Source organism: Schistocerca gregaria, chromosome 7, assembly GCF_023897955.1.
Source record: "Schistocerca gregaria isolate iqSchGreg1 chromosome 7, iqSchGreg1.2, whole genome shotgun sequence".
Lineage (NCBI taxonomy): Eukaryota > Metazoa > Arthropoda > Insecta > Orthoptera > Acrididae > Schistocerca > Schistocerca gregaria.
Window position 1 is genome coordinate 43,912,581 of NC_064926.1, and position 25,947 is coordinate 43,938,527.

Consider the following 25,947-nt stretch of genomic DNA (forward strand, 5'->3'; position numbering starts at 1 on the left):
ACCTAAGGACATCACACACATCCATGCCCGAGGCAGGATTCGAACCTGCAACCGTAGCAGTCGCACGGTTCCGGACTGCGCGCCTAGAACCGCGAGACCACCGCGGCCGGCGACAACAACAGGTGATATGAAATAACACGTACATGAGTGCAGAGCTGCGTCAATCCGAACCTAGGATTGCTCACTGAACCAATAGGAAGAGAGTGACGCCCACGAAAAGGCCCCTCTTCGCAGGGGGACTTTTGAGGCGTAGCATATTTTGTTTCCGAGCCACAGCGTCAAGTTACGAATAAATTTCACAGAACAGCGTTGAGCAACTGAATATCATCGTTTTCATACACAGAAGAGCCAAAGAGACTGGTACACCTGCCTAATACCGTGTAGGGCCCCGCGAGCACACAGAGACGCCGCAACGTGGGGCGCCATCTATAGCTTCCCACGTGGTGTTGTGCCGACTCCACTGTAGCTTGAGTGGATTTTTAAGTTTGTTTTATACGCCCGACTTCTAATTTAACCACACAAGTCCTCAGGGTTGAGCAGTTATTGCCCGATGACGACACGCAATACAGTTTGTTAAAGCGGAGTTCGCCGTTATTGATTATGTGTTTACATTTAATTTTATTACTCGTACAGAGACTCAACGTTCCTTTGTTTAACAGCGCGTCGTCAAAATAATTATGAAAAGCTAATGTCTTTGCAATACATTATGTCGACTATTGAGTTAAAGTTAGTACCTATTTTGCCATTTTAGAGAAGAGAAACCTTAAGCTCTTCTGCTTCTATAGTCTCAGTATCTAATGTTCACTAATTCCAATTTACTCACTATCTCAGTTCAGTATTTAACACAAATTCTCATTTCAGAGATATTACGTCGTTTCCACACTAACGGAATAACACGTAATTGTCATTTAACATCACTTTTATTAATAATCCTTTTTCTTATGACGTAAATGTTAATGAATGATCACTATCTAGCAGGAAAGAGGGATTGATCCTAATCATGAGCCCGCAATCGTTAATTAAATTTAAAAGTCACGTTCGAGGATGATATGCGAACAACTTTCGTTACGTCCGTTTACGTATGTGTCAAAACTAATCCTGTCGCCCAGAATTCAAATTAATACTGACGGTAACGCCTTTTGTCGGAACATCGAATCGTAACTATTATGTGAAAGTTTATTGTAGTCCCCGAATTAATTCCTTTCAGATACGCGCCGGCCGCGGTGGTCTAGCGGTTCTAGGCGCTCAGTTCGGAACCGCCCGACCGCTACGGTCGCAGGTTCTAATCCTGCCTCGGGCATGGATGTGTGTGCTGTCCTTAGGTTAGTTAGGTTTAAGTAGTTCTAAGTTCTAGGGGACTGATGACCACAGATGTTAAGTCCCATAGTGCTCAGAGCCATTTTGAACCTTTCAGATACGCGTACGACCGAACAGCACAACGGAAAACAAACGACTTGTTTTAAAAACCGAACAACGCAATGAGGTTACATTACGACAATGTCCGCCCAATGAACATCTCTTTGACTTTATCTTTTCAACTCTACTTAATTAAATTATTCCGAATTACAATTTATTCAGCTATTTAACGAAAACATCTAACAAACATCTAACAAAAAATAAAATAAATTTATGCCAAGTAAAAGATCCGTTATAAGTCCCCCTTAGATTCATTACGCGAAGACGACTCGGAGGCTTCTGGTGGCGGTAGTAGGATCGTGTGTGTGTGTGTGTCTGTGTAAATGTGTGTATATAAAATAAATGGGAAATATATATAGATGTATACCTATAAGTAAGTGAATTTGATGCAGTAAAGTTCTCTAGATCCTATCGAACCCCTTTCCTTCCCTTTCCTCGCCGCTGGGAGGGCGGGAACGGGACAGTGAGGCCAGGCCTCGGAAGACGACCCCTGCCCTCTTTGCCACCGACCCTTCTCCCGGGCACTTTGAAAAAAAAAATGGTACTCGGCCCAGCATTAAAGTCTTATGTTAGGTCCGTCACAATTCGCCACCTATGACCGTGGCTGTAGCGGTCGCGCGCTTCCAGACTGAAGCGCTCAGAACCGCTCGGCAACACCGGCCGGCTCACCAGTGTGTCCAGCCTACGACGTCCGACATTTGTAATAAGGAGTGGCCGCTGAACCCCATAAAGTATGGACGTAGTTTCATCTTGGTTTCGTCATGTATTGAAGACCACAGAATGCTCCTGCTGAGCCTCCGGGCCATCACAGTTTGTCCTCGGTCGAACTCAGATAGATCGCGAGCCTTCCATATTCTACACACGGACAGCGCGCTCGCTGACACTGCAAGCACCGTGCGTGCGTCTGATTAGCAGTCACTCCTCGCCAGGTGACGCTGGTAGCGGCTGGACGGCTTTATGTCGGTGATCACAATGTTCTGCCTGATTGCTGTGTATACAGATACCGATAAACAAACTACTGTGCTTGGTTACGTTTAGGAAAAATTACAGTGAACCTTCTTACCAACAGCTAGTCAGCATAAAAAAAATCACGTCATTCGGTAGAAATTTACGTCCCGTTTCAGTCCTCCCTTGTCGGTACCACAGGACGAAGCAGGACTGTAGATGCCAGACTGAGATTCATTGAAAGAATCCTAAGGAAATGCAGTCCGAAAACAAAGGAAGTAGGTTACAGTACGGTTGTTCGCCCGCTGCTTGAATACTGCCCAGCAGTGTGGGATCCGTGCCAGATGGGGTTGATAGAAGAGATATAGAAGAACCAACGGAGAGCAGCGCGCTTCGTTACAGGATGATTTAGTAATCGCGAAAGCGTTACGGAGATGATGGATAAACTCCAGTGGAAGACTCTGCAGGAGAGACGCTCAGTAGCTCGGTACGGGCTTTTGTTGAAGTTCAAAGGACATACCTTCACCGAGGAGTCAAGCAGTTATTGCTCCCTCCTACGTATTTCTCGCGAAGAGACCATGAGGATAAAATCAGAGAGATTAGAGCCCGCACAGAGGCATACCAACAATCCTTCTTTCCAACAACAATACGAGACTGGAATAGACGAGAGAACCGATAAAGGTACTCAAGGTACCCTCCGCCAAACACCGTCAGGTGGCTTGCGGAGTATGGATGTAGATGTAGATGTAGACTGTGAGCGAACGCCTCCAGCAACCTTCCGTACTCCGGCTGAACTACACTACCCCGCGCAGAGTTCCTCGCAACGGTATCACCGACTACTGCGCACACGGTTATCCTTGAGCGCTTTTTTATGACATTCCTACCCACTTTCTCGATGTCGGCACTGCTGCACAGCTTTTCTGGCGGCTTATCTTAATGGGGAGGGCCGCTTTTAACGCAGCCTACCTTGGATAAGCTTGCGTCGGCGTCGTTACGTCATTACGATTCCGTGGAGGCAAACTGTAGCAGCGATGGTTCACGCGGTCAATTGGCACACACTGTGGTTTGATCTCCTTGAGAGAACGCAGTATCTGTCAATAGTACAACGGTGAACCACAACGTTAGGGTCACCTTTTAACGGCGTCTTGGACCACCTATGGAACGAAATGCAGCAGCGATTCTGTAAGGCATCGATTCAAGGAGTCTTCCATACGTTTCTGAAGGTGTATGGCCCCAGATCTCTACGTACGGGTCACACATTTCTCGTCAACTACGGACCAGTGGTTTCTGCACGCAGAGCTGGCACCCGATCACGATGAAACTGTCCAGTCCGCAATGTCTGAACTTGCGCGGAAATCTCTTACGCAGGAAGAATACGCCGAAGTAGAACACAATGTCAAAATTTTAGCTGCTCAGACACACCGCAAGTATTTTGGAAAAAATATTGTAATATGCCAAATTTGTAGGTCGCTAGGTGGCTGGAGAAATGTACACCGCTACCATAGCAGACAGAGCGTGCGCAACCCAGTGGGATATATCCTTGGTTAGCGGCACACTGGTAATCAGATAACACTGAAGCTGAATTAATTTTCTGTCTGACTTCTTGGGATATCAACGCACACTCCGCTGCAGAGTGAAAATCTCATTCTGGAAACATCCCCCATGCTGTGGCTAACCCATGTCTCCGCAGCATCCTTTCTTTGAGGAGTGCTAGTTCTACAAGGTCCGCAGGAGAGCTTCTGTAAAGTTTGGAGGGTAGGAGACGAGATACTTGCAGAAGTAAAGCTGTGAGGACCGGGCGTGAGTCGTGCTTCGTGAGTCGTGCTTCGGTAGCTCAGATGGTAGAGCACTTTCCCGCGAAAGTCAAAGGTCCCGAGTTCGAGTCTCGGTCGGGCACACAGTTTTAATCTGCCAGGAAGTTTCTTGGGATATGCTTACTAATAGCATCTGTCTTGTTGTAGGTTCCACAGCGTCACAGTGATGTGGAATCCATTTAACGTTTCCGACCTTCCAAAGATAAAATATAAAGAAAGTGGTAAGGAACTGAAATCACCTGTTTCTACTGAACACCTACATATGTGTTATTTCTTGTACACTGATTCCAATGATGTCGACATTTCGTCATAAATTGCGGGAAACGTTAGAGCAAACAGGAAATAACTCAGACGATTCTGTGGCGGTAATTAGCGTCCGCAACAAAAAATGAGTGTCTGCCAGAAGCAAAGAAAACATGTAGAATAATATGTTTCAATGATCGAGATAAGGCAGTGAATATTTTACTTCAAGGAAGGAGGGAGAAAATGCTAGAACTCAAGCAGTGTGCAAAGGCAGTTTCGTTTAGTTAAATCTGAATGTGAATGGAAGAAAGATTTACATGAACTATGAAATATGTGCCAAAATGAAACTCGCAGCAGTCTATAAGAAAAACTTTTCGAAAGATTCGCAGTCGCTTGTGAGACGCAGTGTGCAGTTACCAATGGAGATCTACGAGACTGGACGATCTGAATTGCAAATGATATAAACATTACGGATTTCCACGCTTCTTCGAGCGAGGTGCCGCAGTGGTTAGCACACTGGATTCGCATTCGGGTGGACGACGGTTGAATCCTGTCCCCAGTCATCTTACTGATTTAGGTTTTCCGTGATTTCCCTAAATCGTTTCAGGCAAATGCCGGGATGGTTCCTTTGAAAGGGCACGGCCGATTCCCTTCCCAATCCTTCCTTAACCCGAGCTTGCGCTCCGTCTCGAATGACCTCGTTGTTGACGGGACGTTAAACACTAAGCACCACCACCACACTTCTCCGACATAGTTAAGCTGATTCGGGAAATCATACAAAAATACGGAGTCGGAAAATTACGAAGTTTACCACAAGTAAACGTGTAGAGGAGATGTCATTGATTGTTAATACTATAGAGATATTTGTAGCTTAAAAGTTGCATATAAAGCCCATCAGTAAAGTTTCGTGCAGGCCACATTTTTATCATTTTGAGCAAAAAACAAAAGAGTCGTTTGTGCAGTCTATGAACGCTATGACACATTCGTACACAACAATGCCAGTGATAAGTATCAGTGGAATACTGTTTCTAAAGCCTTATCTCTGTCTTCAGAAATAAAGGCAAATTAGAACCAAAAATTTTTAAAAAAAGGACTGTTTACTTGCGAAGCTCTTGTACTCGATGTAGCAAAATCTGGAAAAACGGAAGAGAGAATAATTCTTAGTGTTATATCCTAAACGTCTTCTTACCATTTGCAGAAAATAATTCATTGCTCCTGTTGGACGCTTGGCCTAGATCAGGGGTTCCCAACAGGTGGTCCGGGGACCCCCAGGGCTCCGCGAGCTATGCCACAGGGGTGCGCAAGATGCTGTTACAATAAAAAATATATTAAATATATTTCGTATAATAACAGATTTTTTTGTTTTCGACGCTTCTGATGGAGTACTCTGTTGTAATTGTATTTTTTCAAATAAATAATACCTTGTCTGATGTTAGTGTTTTCTAATTTTTCACACATGTCTACTCAATGCGATTCCAAGTGTGACCAACACACTCAGTTTTAATATTTTCCTATCATTTTCAGTTCCTACTTAATTTTTATTTTTTTAAGGAGTTTGTTATACTAAACAACCAGATTTGAAGACAAAGATTTTGAGCAATGATCAAAAATTTAACAATAACAATGATGGCTAAATTGAAAAGTTTTAAACTCAATATTTTTTCAATAATGAATATGTCAATGTTTTTTCTACGTATCAAAAATAGAAAACGTATAAAAGACTCTTAATTTGGCTTTCTTAGGTACTTGATGCTGTGATATGACAAGGTACTAATCATGCTCGATGAGGGGGTCCTCGAGAAAACTTTGTTGGGAACCCCTGGCCTAGCCAACGATACTTATGTCTTTCGAAGAACTACGAAAAAGGCTATTAATATGATTCGGATTCCATCCGGAAATACAGCATTTTTCACATGTGTGCACACTGGACTTCGCCCTACGGGGCACTACGGCCTCCTGTCGCCGCTACGTCCGCTTATTCGCCGATTCGCCGGTTAGACACAAAGAGCTGGTACAAACAGCTGTTATAAGCGGTTCTCCGTGCGGCAAAAATGAGTAACTTTCACATTAAAAAAATTACTTGCGCTGCGCATTAGCTGCTTTCTCCGGTGTATTCTTTCTGAGTGAAAATGTTCTGGGTAGGTTTCGCCATGTGAGATTAGACCATTCCCTTGTCAGGTGTGTTCCATCACGTTCACATCACGTAAATGAAGTGGCCAATTCAAAGTAAAACATTTTATTAATTTACTGTAAGATTAATTTAACAGTATATAAAAGAATATTTAGTTTCTCTTCAAGGAGCAAGAATAAATCAATTATTGGGCTAAGTTACATTTCAGCAAGCGACATTTGTGGCGAGGAACATAGTGATCTCAAGGCCAAATCCACCACCTTGAAACTTTTCGACTAAACGTGGTCTAAAGTCGGGACTGTCAGAACATGTAGAGACATCCTAGCGGCTCTGAAATCTGTAGCTGGATCCAGTACTATTAACGATCGCTTCCTATTACGTTTAGATTGTTTTTAGAAGGGGTTCTTGTGTAGGACATTCTATATAGCTATAGATGACAAACTGTCAAAGAAAACAAATCGAATGAAAAACAGGAAAACCATAGCATGTCGTAACAAGGTACATACTGTACAGAAAACTATGCCAGTTTTTCAGATTTGTAAATACTGTCTTAAAAACCAGAAGTTATATGTGTACGAGTTATTAAACACAGTTTTCTTGTTTAATACAAGCAAAATAAAAGCCTACTGACAATGGTGGAACTTCACCGAAACATATTGTGTTTTGCTCGAGGTGGATCCCCTCCAAAAACAAATCTCTTTGTAAGCATAGTCAGACCCATTATTTTTTATACGAGGCGTGTTTTTTAACTAAGTACCGTTTTGAAATTTAAAAAAGACGTAGTAAGATATCTCAATAATTTTATTTTTAAATGAAAGCCTGTACCTTAATCTACTTTTCTACATAATTTCCGTCAATATTGAGGCACTTGCCATAACGTTGTACCAGTTTTTGAATACCCTCCTCATAGAAGTCTGCCGCCTGACTTGTTAACCACTGCATCACCACTCTTTTGACTTCGTCATCGTCTTGAAGACGCTGACCGCCCAGGTGTTTCTTCAAGATGAAACATGGGTGGTCTACGTCACACCGGAATTAAAGCAACAGTCCATGGAATGGCGGCAGTCAGATTCACCCAGAAAAGTGAAGTTTAAGCAAACAATTTCTGCCCGGAAAATCATGTGCACAGTTTTTTGGGACAGAAAAGGAGTATTGCTTGTGGAATTTCTGCCTCGTAATGAGACAATCAATGCAGCAGCTTACTGTAAGACATTGCACAATCTGCCCCGTTCAATTCAGAACAAAAGACGTGGCAAGTTGAGCAAGGGCATCGTTTTGCTGCAAGACAATGCCCGCCGGCATGTGGCGAATCGGACCAAAGATCTCATCACATCTTTTCGGTGGGAAACTCTAGATCATCCTCCGTACAGCCCCGATCTTGCACCCTGTGACTACCATCTGTTCCTGCACTTGAAGAAACACCTGGGCGGTCAGTGTCTTCAAGACGATGACGAAGTCAAAACAGTGGTGATGCAATGGTTAACAAGTCAGGTGGCAGACTTCTATGAGGAAGGTTTTCAAAAACTGGTACAACGTTATGACAAGTGCCTCAATATTGACGGAAACTATGTAGAAAAGTAGATCAAGGTACAGGCTTTCATGTAAAAATAAAATTATTGAGATATCTTAGCACATCTTATTTTAGTTTCAAAACGGTACTTACTTAATTAATACGCCTCGTATTAGTACTTTATATTCCCACCTCTAGGGTTCCTTCAGCGCCTTGTCCCCACAGTGATATGTATATCACGTATAATTCATCTTCACCAGGAGTTTTATAGCTGTGCCAGAATTCACACAGACAGATTGACTTGGTAGTTTGTGTCGATCGATTGCACTGAAAAGAATATAAGAGTGACACTGATACTTTTAGAACATAAGTATTGTTAAATTACAGCCGTTGAAAGGAGACTGCCTCGTTTATGGCGTTGTCTGAACAGAGTAGCAAATGCCAACAAAAGTGCTGTTATGTTCAAGTTTACATATCAGACTAGCATACATTAATGGGATTAGGTCTGAACTTAAGTGATCGGTTAATTCTTGATAAGAACACCAACTACAGGCTGCAATGGGAATCATGGTTAAAACGGATGATGGCGACTGTTATGGGTTTGGCCATTTCCATTACAAAAACTAGTTTGGCAGTCGTGAAGTATACGTCAGAACTATACGCTACAGTGTTTTTGTTTCATTTTTTGTTTCAGAATCATACTCCAAAAAATTCATTCCACGTTCCGCTTAGACCTTCCCTTTTTTCTCACAGACAAGACATAAATGAGGCTGATTTAGCGGTGAATGTAATATACTTCCTCTACGCAAAAATAGATGAGTATCATAGCAACACCGATCACTGGAGAGTATGCGAAAAAACACCTGCAGTTTTGTGATTTTCCGTTACGAGCGCTCAAGTCGTCAACAGCCGCTGAAATTCTCGGAGCATGTCGTATAAGACTCCTAACGTTAACAGAGTAGATAAAATAGGATTACGCTGTCGCAATAAATCACAATAAAGGTCTGAGCTGTCAGTTTTCTTATCAAAGATTTATGTTTGATCAATGTGCCGTTATCAATATAACGTTCACCAATGAACAAGTTGTGAAAGCTGGTCATGTACACGAACATTTTAGAAATTAATTGTACATCTCCTCCCGCATACGTTTCACTTAACGTCACCTTCACCTTCAAAGAATCAATGGACTATTCATCAACTTGAGTCTCATTACAAATAACAACCTCTCTCATACAGTTACAGTCGGTGGTGACTTCAATCTACCCTCGATATGCTGGAAAAATTATACGTTTCAAGCCGGCGGCAGGTATAAAACGTCATCCGAAATTGTACTGAATGCTTTCTCAGAAAACTATTTTGAACAATTACTTCACTCGAAGCGTTAATGGTTGCGAAAACATACTTTATCTATTAGCAACAAATAATCCGGAACAAATAGTGAGTATTGTGACGAATACAGGGGTTAGCGACCACAGGCAGTTGTTGCTAGGCTGAATACCGTAACACCTAGAACCATCAAAAAGCAACGCAAAGTATATCTATTTCAAAACGCTGATAAAAATGCTCTTAACGCCTTTTTAAGGGGCAGTCTTCACTCCTTCCGATCCGATCATGTAAGTGTAGAAAAGTTGTGGAAGTTTTCACAGAGATAATATCGACAGCAATTGAGAGATATATAACACATAAATTAATAAGTGAGGTACTGATCCCCCATGGTACACAAAACGGGACAGATCGTTGTTGCAGATGCAACAAAAAAAGCATGCCAAATCTAAAAGAATGCAAAATCCCCAAGACTGGCAAAGTTTTACAGAAGTTCAAAATTTGGCGCGTACTTGAATGCGAGATGCTTTTAATAATTTCCACAACGAAATTCTGTCTCGAAATCTGGCTGAAAACCCAAAGAGATTCTGGTCATACATAAAGCACACCAGTGGCAAGACCCAATCAATACCTTCACTGCGCGATAACAACGGTGAAGTCACTGATGACGGTGCCACGAAAGCAGAGTTATTAAACACGGTTCTCCGAAACTCCTTCATGAAAGAAGACGAAGTAAATATTCCTGAATTCCAATCAAGAACAACTGCCAAGATGAGAAACATAGAAACAGATATCCTCGGTGTAACAAAGCAGCTTAAATCATTTAATAAAGACAAGGCCTCCGATCCAGATTGTATACCAGTCAGGTTCCTCTCAGAGTATGTTGTGAAAATAGCACCATATTTAGCAATTATATACAACCACTCGCTCACAGAAAGACCCGTACCTAAAAACTGGAAAATTGCTCAAGTCACTACAATACCCAAAAAGGGAAGTAGGAGTAATCCGCTGACTTACAGGCCTATATCACTAACGTCGATTTGCAGTAGGGTTTTGGAACATATACTGTATTCGAACATTATGAAATACCTCGAAGAAAACGATTTATTGACACATTGTCATCACGGATTCAGAAAATATCGTTCTTGTAAACCACAACTAGCTCTTTATACTCATGAAGTAACAAGTGCTATCGACAGGGAATGTCAAATTGGTTCCATATTTTTAGATTTCCAGAAGGCTTTCGACACCGTTCCTCACAAGCGTCTTCTAACCAAACTGCGTGGCCACGGAGTATCGCCTCAGCTGTGCGACTGGATTCGTGATTTTCTGTCAGAAAGGTCACAGTTCGCAGTAACAGACGGAAAGTCATCGAGTAGAACAGAAGTAATAACCGGCGTTCCGCAAGGAAGTCTTATTGGCTGAGCAATACTTGGTAGTAAAAGCCAAAACTGCTTTTTGTTTATGTTTTCATAATTAAACCTAGTGCCTTTACACCATTAGTGGCGGCAGCCTTTCTTAAAAATAGTGTTCCAAAACTTAATTAATTTACAGCGCTTTCTTTTACTTGTAGTAGTAATTCCGGCGCATTTACTAACTCAAGAGTTGTTTTCCTCGTATGAGCAGATTTGCGAGACGGATAATGAAAATGGACACAGTGACATTTGTGCAGAGAGATAGCGACTGACTGATTCACAGTTGAGGAAGCTTACAGAACCCTCGTTCTATCAACACTCAGTCTGCGATTCGTATCAGATTGAATTCGTAGACGAAACAGAGAAGAGTCAACGAAGAGCAGTACGTTTCATTACATGTTCATTCAGTCGACGTGGAAGTGGCACGGAAGACGCCCAACAAACTCCAGAAGCGGACGCTACAAAAGGGACTTCCTACAGCAGCGTGTGGTTTAATATTCCTGTTACTAGTTCTGGAAGAGTAAACCACAATGTATTTCTTCCTCCTACGTATACCTTAGGAAAGGGTCATGAACGTAAAATGAGAGATATTCAAGCTCATACGGACGCACATAAACAACAATCATTCAAAAAATTGGTTCTAATGGCTCTGAGCACTATAGGACTTAACTTCTAAGGTCATCAGCCCTCTAGAACTTAGAACTACTTAAAACTATCTAACCTAAGGACATCACACACATCCAATCGCGAGGCAGGATTCGAACATGCGACCGTAGCGGTAGCGCGGTTGCAGACTATAGTGCCTGAACCGCTCGGCCACACAGGCCGGCGCAACAATCATTCTTCTTGCAGTTTATTTCGTGACTAGAACAAGAAAAAAAGAAGCGAATGCCATTGGCGCACAATGTACCCTCTCTAAAAAAAAAAAGAGCCGGCCGTTGTGGTCGAGCGCTTCTAGGCGCTTCAGTCCGGAGCCATGCTGCTGCTACGGTCGCACGTTTGAATCCTGCCTCGGGCATGGATGTGTGTGATGCCCTTAGCTTAGTTAGGTTTAGGTAGTTCTAAGTCTAGGGGACTGACGACCTCAGATGTTAGGTCCCATAGTGCTCAGGGCCACTTTTTAATAAAAAGACTCAGTACAACTTCTATCGAAAGACGCTGAGAAGACGACGTGCGACGTCCACACACAACTGATCTTCCCGTACAAGACGACGAAGAAATAGACAGAGGACAGAGAAAAGTGATTAGCGTCACTGCCGCTACTTCGCGAGGACCCGGGTTCGATCCCTGGCCGATTCAAATATTTTATTCCCAGTGGGACTGGGTTTTTCTGTAGTCCTCATCATTCGATCTCATCTCCATAGACGCACAAGTCGACCAATGGCGTCCCAAAGAAAAAACTTACCCCCCTTCTAACAGCCGTGTACCGCAAGTCTCTAGAGGAACGGAAGGTTCCAAATGATTGGAAAAGAGCACAGGTAGTCCCAGTTTTCGAGAAGAGGCGTCGAGTAGAGACGCAAAACTATAGCCTTATATCTCTGACATCGATTTGTTGTAGAGTTTAGCACATGTTTTTTGCTCGCGTATCATGTCATTTCTGGAAACCCAGAATCTACTCTGTAGGAATCAACATGGATTCCGGAAACAGCGATCGTGTGAGACCCAACTCGCTTTATTTGTTCATGAGACCCAGAAAATGTTAGATACAGGCTCCTAGGTAGATGCTATTTTCCTTGACTTCCGGAAGGCGTTCGATACAGTTCCGCACTATCGCCTGATAAACATGAGCCTACGAAATATCAGACCAGCTGTGTGGCTTGATTGAGGAGTTTTTAGTAAACAGAACACAGCATGTTGTTCTCAATGGAGAGACGTCTACAGACGTTAAAGTAACCTCTAGCGTGCCACAGGGGAGTGTTATGGGAGCGTTGCTTTTCACAACGTATATAGATGACCTAGTAGATAGTGTCGGAAGTTTCATGCGCTTTTCGCGGATTATGCTGTAGTATACAGAGAAGGTGCAGCATTAGAAAATTGCAGTGACATGCAGAAAGATCTGCAGCGGATAGGCACTTGGTGCAGGAAGTGGCAACCGACCCTTAGCATAGACAAATGTAATGGATTGCGAATACATAGAAAGATGGATCCGTTATTGTATGATTATATGATAGCGGAACAAACACTGGTAGCAGTTACTTCTGTAAAATGTCTGGGACGATGAGTACAGAACGATTTGAAGTGGAATGATCACATACAATTAATTGTTGGTAAGGCGGGTGCCAGGTTGAGATTCATTGAGAGAGTCCTTAGAAAATGTAGTCGATCAACAAAGGAGGTAGCTTACAAAACACTCGTTCGACCTATACTTGAGTATTGCTCATCAGTGTGGGATTCCGCACCAGGTCGGGTTGACAGAGGAGATAGAGAAGATCCAAAGAAGAGCGGCGCGTTTCGTCACAGGGTTATATGGTAAGCGTGATAGCGTTACGGAGATGTTTAGCAAACTCAAGTGGCAGACTCTGCAAGAGAGGCGCTCTGCATCGCGGTGTAGCTTTCTGTCCAGGTTTCGAGAGGATGGGTTTCTGGATGAGGTATCCAATATATTGCTTCCCCCTACTTATACCTCCCGAGGAGATCACGAATGTAAAATTAGAGAGATTCGAGCGCGCACGGAGGCTTTCCGGCAGTCTTTTTTCCCGCAAACCATACGCGACTGGAACAGGAAAGGGAGGTAATGACAGTGGCACGTAAAGTGCCCTCCGCTACACACCGTTAGGTGGCTTGCGGAGTATATATGTTCATGCAGAAAGACTTGCATGAGGCGACCAATAATGCCATAGAATCATTTCATCTACATTGACACCATAACTTGTGCGTTTTTGTTTACTATCTAACAATTACTTGGGCAACCGCGCAGGTCCCCGAAATCACATGACGCACGCTGGCGGTGCTCCCGGCGTCATTTCAGTGGCACAACAGTCCGCGTTTTCAGGTGGCTGCCGTCGCCTGCACTCCAGACCCTTCACGTGATCGCTGTTGACTCTGCGGCTGTTGATTGCCCGAGTCGTAACCGGAATAGCCTATTTATTCTGTGGCGCACGAAGGCGGAATGGTCTGTTTATCCTGTGATAGCGCGAACGGAACGTTCTGTTTATCCCGCGCAACGGCCGCTGCCACTGAGCACGCGGTGCTACCAGCTGCCATCCGTGGTTTGCGATGCACAGTGACCCGGCTGTCACCGCCCCTTCGTCTGTAAACGGTGTGCAGACTGGACTACGGGCACCGTAAATTTACTAAACCTCTCCCTCTCCATGAAATTTACAGTCACGACAGTTTCGATGTTCTCCTCAGCGTGCATTACGAAAGAACAGAGGTCAATATGATTGGCCCTCCATGCTTTCCCTCTTCCATTTTGCATAAAGTCTTTCGGGCGCAGGAAGCACTGATTTTTGTCTGCTTTGTTGACCGATATGTTCAAATGGCTGTGAGCACTATGGGACTTCTGAGGTCATCAATCCCCTAGAACTTATAACTACTTAAACCTAACTAACCTAAAGACATTACACACATCCATGGCCGAGGCAGGATTCGAACCTGCGACCGTAGCGGTCGCGTGGTTCCAGACTGTAGCGAATAAAACCGCTCGGCCACCCCGGCCGGTAGACTGATATGTCCCTGCACCATTGCCTATAACGCATTTCCTGATCGTCCGCCCCCGGTAGCTGAGCCCTCTGTAATAAAGCTGAGTAAAGGAATCAATGATCACATTAAACGGATGACTTGTGACGTCCGCCCAGACCAAACGCAACGAACAATACCGAAAAAAAAGTCAATGCGACACAATGTCAATCCTAAGGGCCCGGTTTCGATTCCGGGCTGGGTCGGAGATTTTCTCCGCTCAGGGACTGGGTGTTGTGTTGTCCCACTCATCATCATTTCATCCCCATCGACGCACAAGTCTCCAAAGTGGCGTCAAATCGAAAGACTTGCACCCGGCGAACGGACTACCTGACGGGAAGCCCTAGTCACAGGACATTTATTTATTTCCTGATCATTGTGAAAGGTATGGATCTCACAGAACGCGAATGACACACAATTTCAAAACTTCTAAGACGTTATCGCACCCCCATAATTCATGACATCCAGAAGATTTTTCCGCCACGCCACGAGAAAGGACTTCTAGTTTCATTTGTTTTGTCCATATCCTGTCGATTTCTGATTAGACATAGCCCAGAGTTAAGCCATCTTCGCACTGGAGGCGTAAGTCTATTGATATATGCTTGCACCTATTTATATAGTGGATCGATAAAAATATGGAAACGCATAAAACACAATGTATTGCCGTACCTAATATCTTCTTCTACTTCTTCTTCTGTAGTGGTCAATCCAAGGATTGGTTTGCAAGAGCTACAACGGCAGCTTGTCTCCATTCTGTGCGTCTTTCAGCTTTTCTCTTCATTTCTTTATAGGTGTTACATCCCACATCTTTCACGATTTGATCCATGTACCTCAGCTGTGGTCTTCCCCTTGGTCTTTTTCTCTCGACATATCCCTCTATGATTGTGTTCAGGAATCCTTTATGTCTTAATAGATGGCCTGTAAATTGCACTCTTCTTTTAACAATGGAACTCCAGAAGCTTCTCTTCTCACCTGCTCTTTCCAGAACCACTTCGTTTGTGACCTTGTCGATACATTTCATTTTGAATATGCGTCTATAGCACCACATTTCAAAAGAATTTAGCTTCTCGTCTTCGTCTGTCCCGAGAGTCCAAGTTTCACACCCATAGCATGCCACACTCCACGCATATGATTTCAAAAATCTTTTCCTGATTTCAAGGCTGATGCTCTTGGATGTTAATATGTTTTTCTTCTTGTTAAAAGCAGCCTTTGCTTGAGCAATTCTACTTCTCACTTCTGCCTTGCTCCTTCCATCCCTGGTAATATTACTGCCCAGATAAGTAAATTTATCAACTTGTACAAGCAGTTCATTGGGTACAAAAACTTGGGCTTTCACTTGATCTTTTTTGTCGCATGCCATTGCTTTTATTTTTGCTATATTAATTCTCATATTGCCGCGCGGGATTAGCCGTGCGGTCTCAGGCGCTACAGTCATGGACTGTGCGGCTGATCCCGGCGGAGGTTCGAGTCCTCCCTCGGGCATGGGTGTGTGTGTGTTTGTCCTTAGGATAATTTAGGTTAAGTAGTGTGTAAGCTTAGGGACTGATGACCTTAGCAGTTAAGTCCCATAAGATTTCACACACATTTGACCATTTTTGAGTTTTCATATTATATTCTTCCCCCATAACTTTATCCATTCTATTCAGTAGGACTACAAGATACCTAATATAGTGCAGGAAAATTTTGGCTTTCAAAACAGTTTCTAGTCGTCTCGGAATGGAAGAATACAATCCCCTTATGGTTTTCAAGGGAATATTGTACCAGTATTCCTACGAAATAGGAAAACTGTGAAAATTCAGTCTCATATACATAAAACCGGTCCTACACGATGCGAGTTGTGTGAACGCATACTCTGTCGTCTTGGAACACATAATCACCTTTGACAAACAAGTACCATGGGATGGACCTAATCAGCCAATGTGGTCACATACCTGTGGCAGTGATGCGACCTTACAGTGTAACAAGGGGCCCACGGAATACCACGGTATGGTTGCGCAAATCATCACCGAGCTCCCGCCGTGTTTCACTTTTAGTACCTAAACTCGGCGAGAAGTTCGAAACAATGAGAAACAAGCCCCATCCGACCAAACGACTGTCTTGCATTACTCCGTAATCCAGGTTTTATGGCCTTAGAACCAAATTTTCTTGTTAAGGGTGTTTCCAGCACTGATTTTGGAAATTCCAGCTAGTTTTGAAACTCCGATCTTATGGCGCTCTCTTCGTTTTGTTTTGAGTCTGACAGGGTTCGCGAGTGGAGCAGTCAGCCCTGCCGTGAAATTTGCAGCTGCCGTTTTATTATTTTTCGTCACAAACGTCTTCAATGACCATCTGTCACGATCACTCAACACAAACTTTCGTCCGCGTTACGACTTACCGCGTAATGTTTTTCCGCTTTCCTTGAACGCGGTATAAATCGTCAATTGGTACCTCTTGAATTCGACTTGCTCAGTTACGGAAGCACCCAACTTATGAGCACCAACAATTTGCCGACGTTCGAATTCACTTAACTCCGTCATACTGCACTCACAAGTACACAGGACACTGTTCTTACCACAACTGACACAACGTACTGAGGACGCTGCAAAGGTGCCGTCCGTGGTCAAAAACAGCGAGGCAACCTGCACGCTTGGCTAGCAACTACATCTATATTCGAGCAAGCATTTCTCGCTGTGTTTTCACATTTTCGTCCAACCCTCGTATATTCCGCAAGCCAGCCTAAATCGCGTGATAGTGGCAGTGAGTACTTGATAGTATTTTCTGTCCTTTTGTATTGAGGTGCTGAGCGAGGCAAAATATCTGCCTTTTTATGCCTCCTCTGTACACGCCCTAATTTTTCTCCTTATGATAATCGCTGTACATGAGATACAGAGAATGCAGTAGAAACAGCTGTTCCGCTGTGTTCCCCTGTGCGTTACTTAGCACCGCTTCTTGAGAAGAACGCTGCCTATATCGAAGGATTCGCATGTAAGTTGGATGAAAATTGCTTTACACTGTTACGTGGGCTAACCAACGTATTATGACGCTCAGTAGCGTGTCCCGGCATCTGTTCTGCTGTCTCTGCCAGTGGATACATAGATACGGCACGCAGTCATACATAGAAGAGCCCTGGCCTCCATAGATGGCGCACACGGCAAGGCCTGCTTTTTGGTTCTGCCACATGTCATACGAACCTTTCCCAAGAGGACTTCCGTCCAACAGTCACGGATATAAGTGACACACGATTTCACTCACCATAGTACCGCAAGAAACTCGTCAGGATACAGTCTTCTGCAAGAAGAGGCATACCTAGGCGCGAGTCGGCCGATCTGTAGTCTTTCTCAAACGATTTTAAGAAAACTATTCGGTAATAAACTCTGATTCTCACACATCTTATAGCTTACCTCGTCAGCTTCATCATGAACTGCCTATCATTTCGTAAACGGTCATAGGTATTGTGATATTTCGATATTAGGTAAACTACTACAAGAAATTCTTAAACTACTACAAGAAATTCTTAAGCTTTTCAGTGAAAAATAGGGGTCGATATGAATTTCCATTTGGTGCTTGTTACACTATGTAATCAAAAGTATCCGGACTCCCTCTAAAACATACGTTTTTCTTGTTAGGTGCATTGTGCTGCCACCTACTGCCAGGTACTCCACATCAACGACCTCAGTAGTCATTAGACATCGTGAGAGAGCACAATGGAGCAAACCGCGGAACTCACGGACGTCGAATGTCGACAAGTCATTGGGTATCACTTGAGTCATACGTCTGTACGCGAGATTTACACACTCCTGAACATTCACAGGTCCACTGTTTCCGATGTAGTAGTGAAGTTGGAACGTGATGGGACACGTACAGCACAAAAGCGTGCAGGCTGACCTTATTTGTCGACTGACCGAGACCGCCAATAGCTGAAGAGAGTCGTAACGTGTGATAGGCAGACATCTATTCAGACCATCACACAGGATTTCCAAAATGCATCAGGATCCACTGCAAGTACTATGACAGTTAGGCGGGAGGTGAGACAACTTGGATTTCATGGTCGAGCGGCTGCTCATAAGCCACACATCACGCCGGTAAATGCCAAACGACGCCTCGCTTTGTGTAAGGAGCGTAAACATTCGACGATTGAACAACGGGAAACCATTGCGTGGAGTGACGAATCACGGTACACAGTTTTGCGATCCGAAGGCAGGGTGTGGGTATGGCGAATGCCCGGTGAACGTCATCTGCCAGCGTGTGTAGTGCCAACAGTAAAATTCGGAGGCGGTGATGTTATGGTATGGTCGTGTTTTTCATGGAGGGGGCTTGCACCCCTTGTTGTTTTGCAGTGTCACTATCACAGCACAGGCCTACATTGTTGTTTTAAGCATCTTCTTGCTTCTCACTGTTGAAGAGCGATTCGGGGATGGCGACTGCATCTTTCAACACAATCGAGCACCTGTTCATAATACACGGCCTGTGGCGGAGTGGTTACACGACAATAACATCCCTGTAGTGAACTGGCCTGCACAGAGTCCTGACCTGAATCCTACAGAACACCTTCGGGATGTTCTGGTACGCGGATTTCGTGCCAGGCCTCACCGAACGACATCGATATATCTCCTCAGTGCAGCACTCCGTGAGGAATGGGCTGCCATTCCCCAAGAAACCTTCCAGCACCTGACGGAACGCATACCTGCGAGAGTCGAAGCTGTTATCAAGGCTAAGGGCGCGCCACCACCAAACTGAATTCCAGCACTACCGATGGAGGGCGCGACGAACTTTAAGTCATTTTCAGCCAGGTGTCCCGATACTTTTCATCACATAGTGTATGTCATATGTTGCTGCATATGAAATTTAGGTGACATATTGAATCGCTATTTATCTCCAGCGTCAAGATACTGAAATGTATGTAAAATGCTCCATCGGAAGGCGTGCGCCAGTGAAAAAGCCACAATCACATATTCAAAAAATGGTTCAAATGGCTCTGAGCACTATTGGACTTAACTGCTGAGGTCATCAGTCCCCTAGAACTTAGAACTACTTAAACCTAACTAACTTAAGGACATCACACACATCCACAGCCGAGGAAGGATCGAACCTGCGACCGTAGCGGTCGCGCGGTTCCGGTTCCAGACTGTAGCGCCTAAAACCGCTCGGCCACTAAGGCTGGCAATGAAATATTCATTCATTCCTCGTATCTCATAATCGGTCTGAAACATTGAAATAAGATTTTGGTAAATAATAGCAATCAAAGACGAGAGTATTTTGACTTTCGATTAATATGCGAAACTTACATATCTACTGTGATATTCAATCAACTACAGTTTTTTATTTTTCCATTGTAATATTTAAGGGTAATCAATAACTGGTGAAACGAAAATTGCTATCGATTTTGCAACAATACAAGTGCAGAAGTTACACGTTTATTTTCATACTGAGAATGGGCTTTTTCATAACTACTGACCCGTGTTGGACTCAGTTGCTAGTTTAAAAATACACTGTTTCAGGACTCTATCACAATTTCAACTGCTCTAAAATGTTACTGAGATGAATACTTGTATACTCTATTGCATTTTGACAAAAGAGGCAGATTTTAACATGGTAACAAGAGAAGTTACGTGCTACTCAAAATGCTGGCAGTCCTTCATGAAATCCATGTACTCAACTATATTCTTGGTATGGCTAACAACTCGTGACCAGTTCTGCGATGTGACATTTACAATGGCTTCTTTTGTCGTCATTTCAACCTCACTGAGCACAATTTTTTTGTTGTTTAGTGCCACACTACTTTCCACCAAGGCCCATACATTTTCAGTCGGAGTTAAATGAGCATTATACGGAAGAAACCTGATTAAACCTGCCCAATAGCGTCAGCCATATCGTTAACCACGTAGCGTGGAGCTTTTGGCTTGTACAGTAATGCAGGTCCCATTGACTCCGCCTTACGCATGTTAGATTCAACTTCACCCAATGGAACATTTCTTTGTACCTGGAGCAAAACATCAGCTTTGCTCCACTGATTTGTGGGAGCTTTATCCGTCACAACGGAGTGGTATGGCGCACTGTCCATTGGTATTGTCGAATTCGGTGGGATATTTTGCAATAGAACATCATCTTTACAAAATGTGTCCTTGTACGATGACTTTTATTACGGATATTATGTTCAGATGTGATGCATCATTATTATTATTAATGCAACGTCAGCAAAAAACACTTGTTCACAATACCTGACGCCTACTGAGCACCTGAACCGCAGAAAATGTCCATTTGCAACGAGAGCTAATGAACGTAGATGCATCTCATGTGTGACACCACTTGTTACTGTTTATCCACGGCGTAGCATCAGGGACGCGTTACCAACCGAACTGCTGACAGCGTGGTAGCGAAAGCCGGCTCGCCATTGGTGTTACGTGCGAAACGGCGTCGTGTCCCTTCCGGTGAGCCAAATATCAGAAGCTGCAACTAATTTTAAACGCAAAATAGTCATCAGTCACTGGATTTAGGACAATACTAGTCTTCAAAGGTAGATCAATGGAAGTAAACACTGAATTATATTGCCACGCGCCGTCTTCACGCTAAAGGTACAAGGTGTTACAAAAAGGTACGGCCAAACTTTCAGGAAACATTCCCCACACACAAAGAAAGAAAATATGTTATGTGGACATGTGTCCGGAAACGCTTACTTTCCATGTTGGAGCTCATTTTATAACTTCTCTTCGAATCACGTTAATTATGGAATGGAAACACGCAGCAACAGAACTTACCAGCGTGACTTCAAACACTTTGTTACAGGAAATGTTCAAAATGTCCCCCGTTAGCGAGGATACATGCATCCACCCTCCGTCGCATGGAATCCCTGATGCGCTGATGCAGCCCTGGAGAATGGCGTATTGTATCACAGCTGTCCACAATACGAGCACGAAGAGTCTCTACATTTGGTGCCGGGGTTGCGTAGACAAGAGCTTTAAGATGCCCCCTTAAATGAAAGTCAAGAGGGTTGAGGTCAGGAGAACGTGGAGGCCATGGAATTGGTCCGCCTCTACCAATCCATCGGTCACCGAATCTGTTGTTGAGAAGCGTACGAACACTTCGACTGAAATGTGCCGGAGCTCCATCGCGCATAAACCACATGTTGTGTCGTACTTGTAAAGGCACATGTTCTAGCAGCACAGGTAGAGTATCCCGTATGAAATCATGATAACGTGCTCCACTGAGCGTAGGTGGAAGAACATGGGGCCCAATCAAGACAGCGCCAACAATGCCTGCCCAAACGTTCACAGAAAACCTGTGTTGATGACGTGATTGCACAATTGCGTACGAATTCTCGTCAGCCCACACATGTTGATTGTGAAAATTTACAATTTGATCACGTTGGTATGAAGCCTCTTCCGTAAAGAGAACATTTGCACTGAAATGAGGATTGACACATTGTTGGATTAACTATTCGCAGAAGTGTACCCGTGGGGGCCAATCAGCTGCTGATAGTGCCTGCATACGCTGTACATGGTACGGAAACAACTGGTTCTCCCGTAGCACTCTCCATACAGTGACGTGGTCTACGTTACCTTGTACAGCAGCAACTTCCCTGACGCTGACATTAGGGTTATCGTCAACTGCACGAAGAATTGCCTCGTCCATTGCAGGTGTCCTCGTCGTTGTAGGTCTTCCCCAGTCGCGAGTCATAGGCTGGAATGTTCCGTGCTCCCTAAGACGTCGATCAATTGCTTCGAACGTCTTCCTGCTGGGACACCTTCGTTCTGGAAATCTGTCTCGATACAAACGTACCGCGCCACGGCTATTGCCCCGTGCTAATCCATACATCAAATGGGCATCTGCCAACATCGCATTTGTAAACATTGCACTGACTGCAAAACCACGTTCGTGATGAACACTAACCTGTTGATGCTACGTACTGATGTGCTTGATGCTAGTATTGTAGAGCAATGAGTCGCATGTCAACACAAGCACCGAAGTCAACATTACCTTCCTTCAATTGGGTCAACTGGCGGTGAATCGAGGAAGTACAGTACATAGTGACGAAACTAAAATGAGCTTTAACATGGAAATTAAGCGTTTCCGGACACATGTCCACATAACATCTTTTCTTTCTTTGTGTGTGACGAATGTTTCCTGAAAGTTTGGCCGTACCTTTTTGTAACACCCTGTGCACAGTCTCTTGCGGGCCCGTCGATACCGACCGAAAGCCATTCCATCCACCGCCAGTGGCGTCATTGGATGTGGTACAAACGGGCATTTGCTCACCTCTTCCGGGCTTTGTCAGTTTCCGTGACCTTGGAACTGCTACTACTCGGTACTATTCGGTCAAGTAGCTCCTCAACTGGCATGACCAGGCTGAGTGTCCCCAGCCAAGAAAACTCTCTGGTTGTACCTGGAATCGAACCCCAATCCTCTGCACGGCAGTCAACAACTCCGACCACTCAGCTACAGAGGCGGAGCTTCACCCTACTGTTGAATATTATAGAGTTTCTGATGATGGATTATTTTAAATTGCTCCTAATCTGTGTTGCCATAGATTTTTGCCACTGGTGTTGCCTAAATCTACATGGCGGTGTGAGGAGGTAGGATAATTGCTACAAGCAATCAAGCCACTTCATAACAGCAAGCCGGCCGGTGTGGCCGAGCGGTTCTAGGCGCTACAGTCTGGAACAACGCGACTGCTACGGTCGCAGGTTCGAATCCTGCCTCAGGCATGGATGTGTGTAATGTCCTTAGGTTAGTTAGGTCTAAGTAGTTCTAAGTTCTAGAGGAGTGATGACCTTAGAAGTTAAGTCCCATAGTGTTCAGAGCCATTTTGAACCATAACAGCAACACTCTAGAATATGGGCTTCTCTTCCTGTTACATTTACTTGTTTAACACAAAGTACATCTGGCGAATACAACACATCCGATTTCTAGTTTCTTGCCTGAGCAGCAATCCACCCCGTGTCTTCTAATCAAAGAGAGGCGCCCTCTTTCACTATACGTCAAGAAATTAAATACACGATGCTTGATAAGAGCCAGTGGTCTGAGGCCGCAGATCGCTGCAAGCTGGTGACTGCCACAAGCCACACTAAGATGATCCCTAACATTTCTTCTGAATGAGTACATCTAAAATGGCCAAAGTACCCTTCTTGTTCGTCTCTAATCTGTATACCAGGGAAGTCAAACAGTGTGTAAAAGTTTCAATGGCACTTTACGTTCGTTCTTGGCTCTGGTCTTTTCTACAAAATACACTCCTGGAAATTGAAATAAGAACACCGTGAATTCATTGTCCCAGGAAGGGGAAACTTTATTGACACATTCCTGGGGTCAGATACATCAGATGATCACACTGACAGAACCACAGGCACATATAGTAGATACAGGCAACAGAGCATGCACAATGTCGGCACTAGTACAGTGTATATCCACCTTTCGCAGCAATGCAGGCTGCTATTCTCCCATGGAGACGATCGTAGAGATGCTGGATGTAGTCCTGTGGCCATGCCATTTCCACCTGGCGCCTCAGTTGGACCAGCGTTCGTTCTGGACGTGCAGACCGCGTGAGACGACGCTGCATCCAGTCCCAAACATGCTCAATGGGGGACAGATCCGGAGATCTTGCTGGGCAGCGTAGTTGACTTACACCTTCTAGAGCACGTTGGGTGGAACGGGATACATGCGGACGTGCATTGTCCTGTTGCAACAGCAAGTTCCCTTGCCGGTCTAGGAATGGTAGAACGATGGGTTCGATGACGGTTTGGATGTACCGTGCACTATTCAGTGTCCCCTCGACGATCACCAGAGGTGTACGGCCAGTGTAGGAGATCGCTCCCCACACCATGATGCCGGGTGTTGGCCCTGTGTGCCTCGGTCGTATGCAGTCCTGATTGTGGCGCTCACCTGCACGGCGCCAAACACGCATACGACCATCATTGGCACCAAGGCAGAAGCGACTCTCATCGCTGAAGACGACAGGTCTCCATTCGTCCCTCCATTCACGCCTGTCGCGACACCACTGGAGGCGGGCTGCACGATGTTGGGGCGTGAGCGGAAGACGGCCTAACGGTGTGCGGGACCGTAGCCCAGCTTCATGGAGACGGTAGCGAATGGTCCTCGCCGATACCCCAGGAGCAACAGTGTCCCTAAGTTGCTTGGAAGTGGCGGTGAGGTCCCCTACGGCACTGCGTAGGATCCTACGGTCTTGGCGTGCATCCGTGCGTCGCTGCGGTCCGGTCCCAGGTCGACGGGCACGTGCACCTTCCGCCGACCACTGGCGACAACATCGATGTACTGTGGAGACCTCACGCCCCACGTGTTGAGCAATTCGGCGGTACGTCCACCCGGCCTCCCGCATGCCCACTATACGCCCTCGCTCAAAGTCCGTCAACTGCACATACGGTTCACGTCCACGCTGTCGCGGCATGCTACCAGTGTTAAAGACTGCGATGGAGCTCCGTATGCCACGGCAAACTGGCTGACACTGACGTCGGCGGTGCACAAATGCTGCGCAGCTAGCGCCATTCGACGGCCAACACCGCGGTTCCTGGTGTGTCCGCTGTGCCGTGCGTGTGATCATTGCTTGTACAGCCCTCTCGCAGTGTCCGGAGCAAATATGGTGGGTCTGACACACCGGTGTCAATGTGTTCTTTTTTCCATTTCCAGGAGTGTAGTTCTACGTCTATGCGGTGAAGTACACGGCGGAATTGCTTACGAGAATGTTGCGGTGAGGTACACGGCTGGGTGGGTAGAAGCGTTTCTTAAGTTCTTCTGCATGATATCATTTAAGTCTAATTGCTCATCTTCACGGTCTCTACGGGGACGTTATGCAGAGGTTTCAAGAATATTTCTGGAGTCTTATGTGTCCATTGAACATCCAAAGTTTTCCACCTCGAGATATTCTGACCGAAAGAAAACAACTTGGCTGTGGTTGGTTGGTTGATTTGGGAGAGAGGACCAAACAGCGAGGACATCGGTCCCATTAAATTAGGGGAGAGTGAGGAAGGAAATCGAACGTGCCTTTTCAAAGGAACCAGCGTAGCATTTGCCTGAATCGATTTAGGGAAATCACTGAAAATCTAAATCAGGATGGCCGGGCGCGGGTTGCAGCCGTCGTCCTCCAGAACGCGGTGCCAGTGTGCTGCCGCTGCACCATGTCACTCGAAAAGACAACTTGGCTTTTTGCCTCTTATGCGATAACATACACACACTAGTGTGCATAAATTAAGGGACGTCTGAGAATCTTGAAAGAGAAATGTCGTCATGACGACCCAGTGCGGACATATTATAGTGTCAGGCCCACGGAGAAACACAATACCGGCCGGGTGGGCAGCGTTCTCGGGCCCAGTGGTTCTGACTACCTGCTGAGCGGAACTGGCACGGAATGTCCGAGTTGTAGGGAAGCAGAAGAGAATAGTAAACACATGCACACATTACGAGTGACCACGTTATCGGCTCATCACCCGCCGACCACATACAGCACGTGACAGCCAGTCACCTGTACACTGCGTTAGTCCTGGCGGC

At 44.9% G+C, this 25,947-nt stretch overlaps 1 long non-coding RNA gene across 1 annotated transcript in view; it reads right to left on the reverse strand.

Moving 5' to 3' along the window:
* LOC126281315 (uncharacterized) overlaps positions 1–25,947 on the reverse strand; it is a 761,290-nt gene that overhangs the window by 428,267 nt on the left and 307,076 nt on the right. The window lies entirely within an intron of this gene.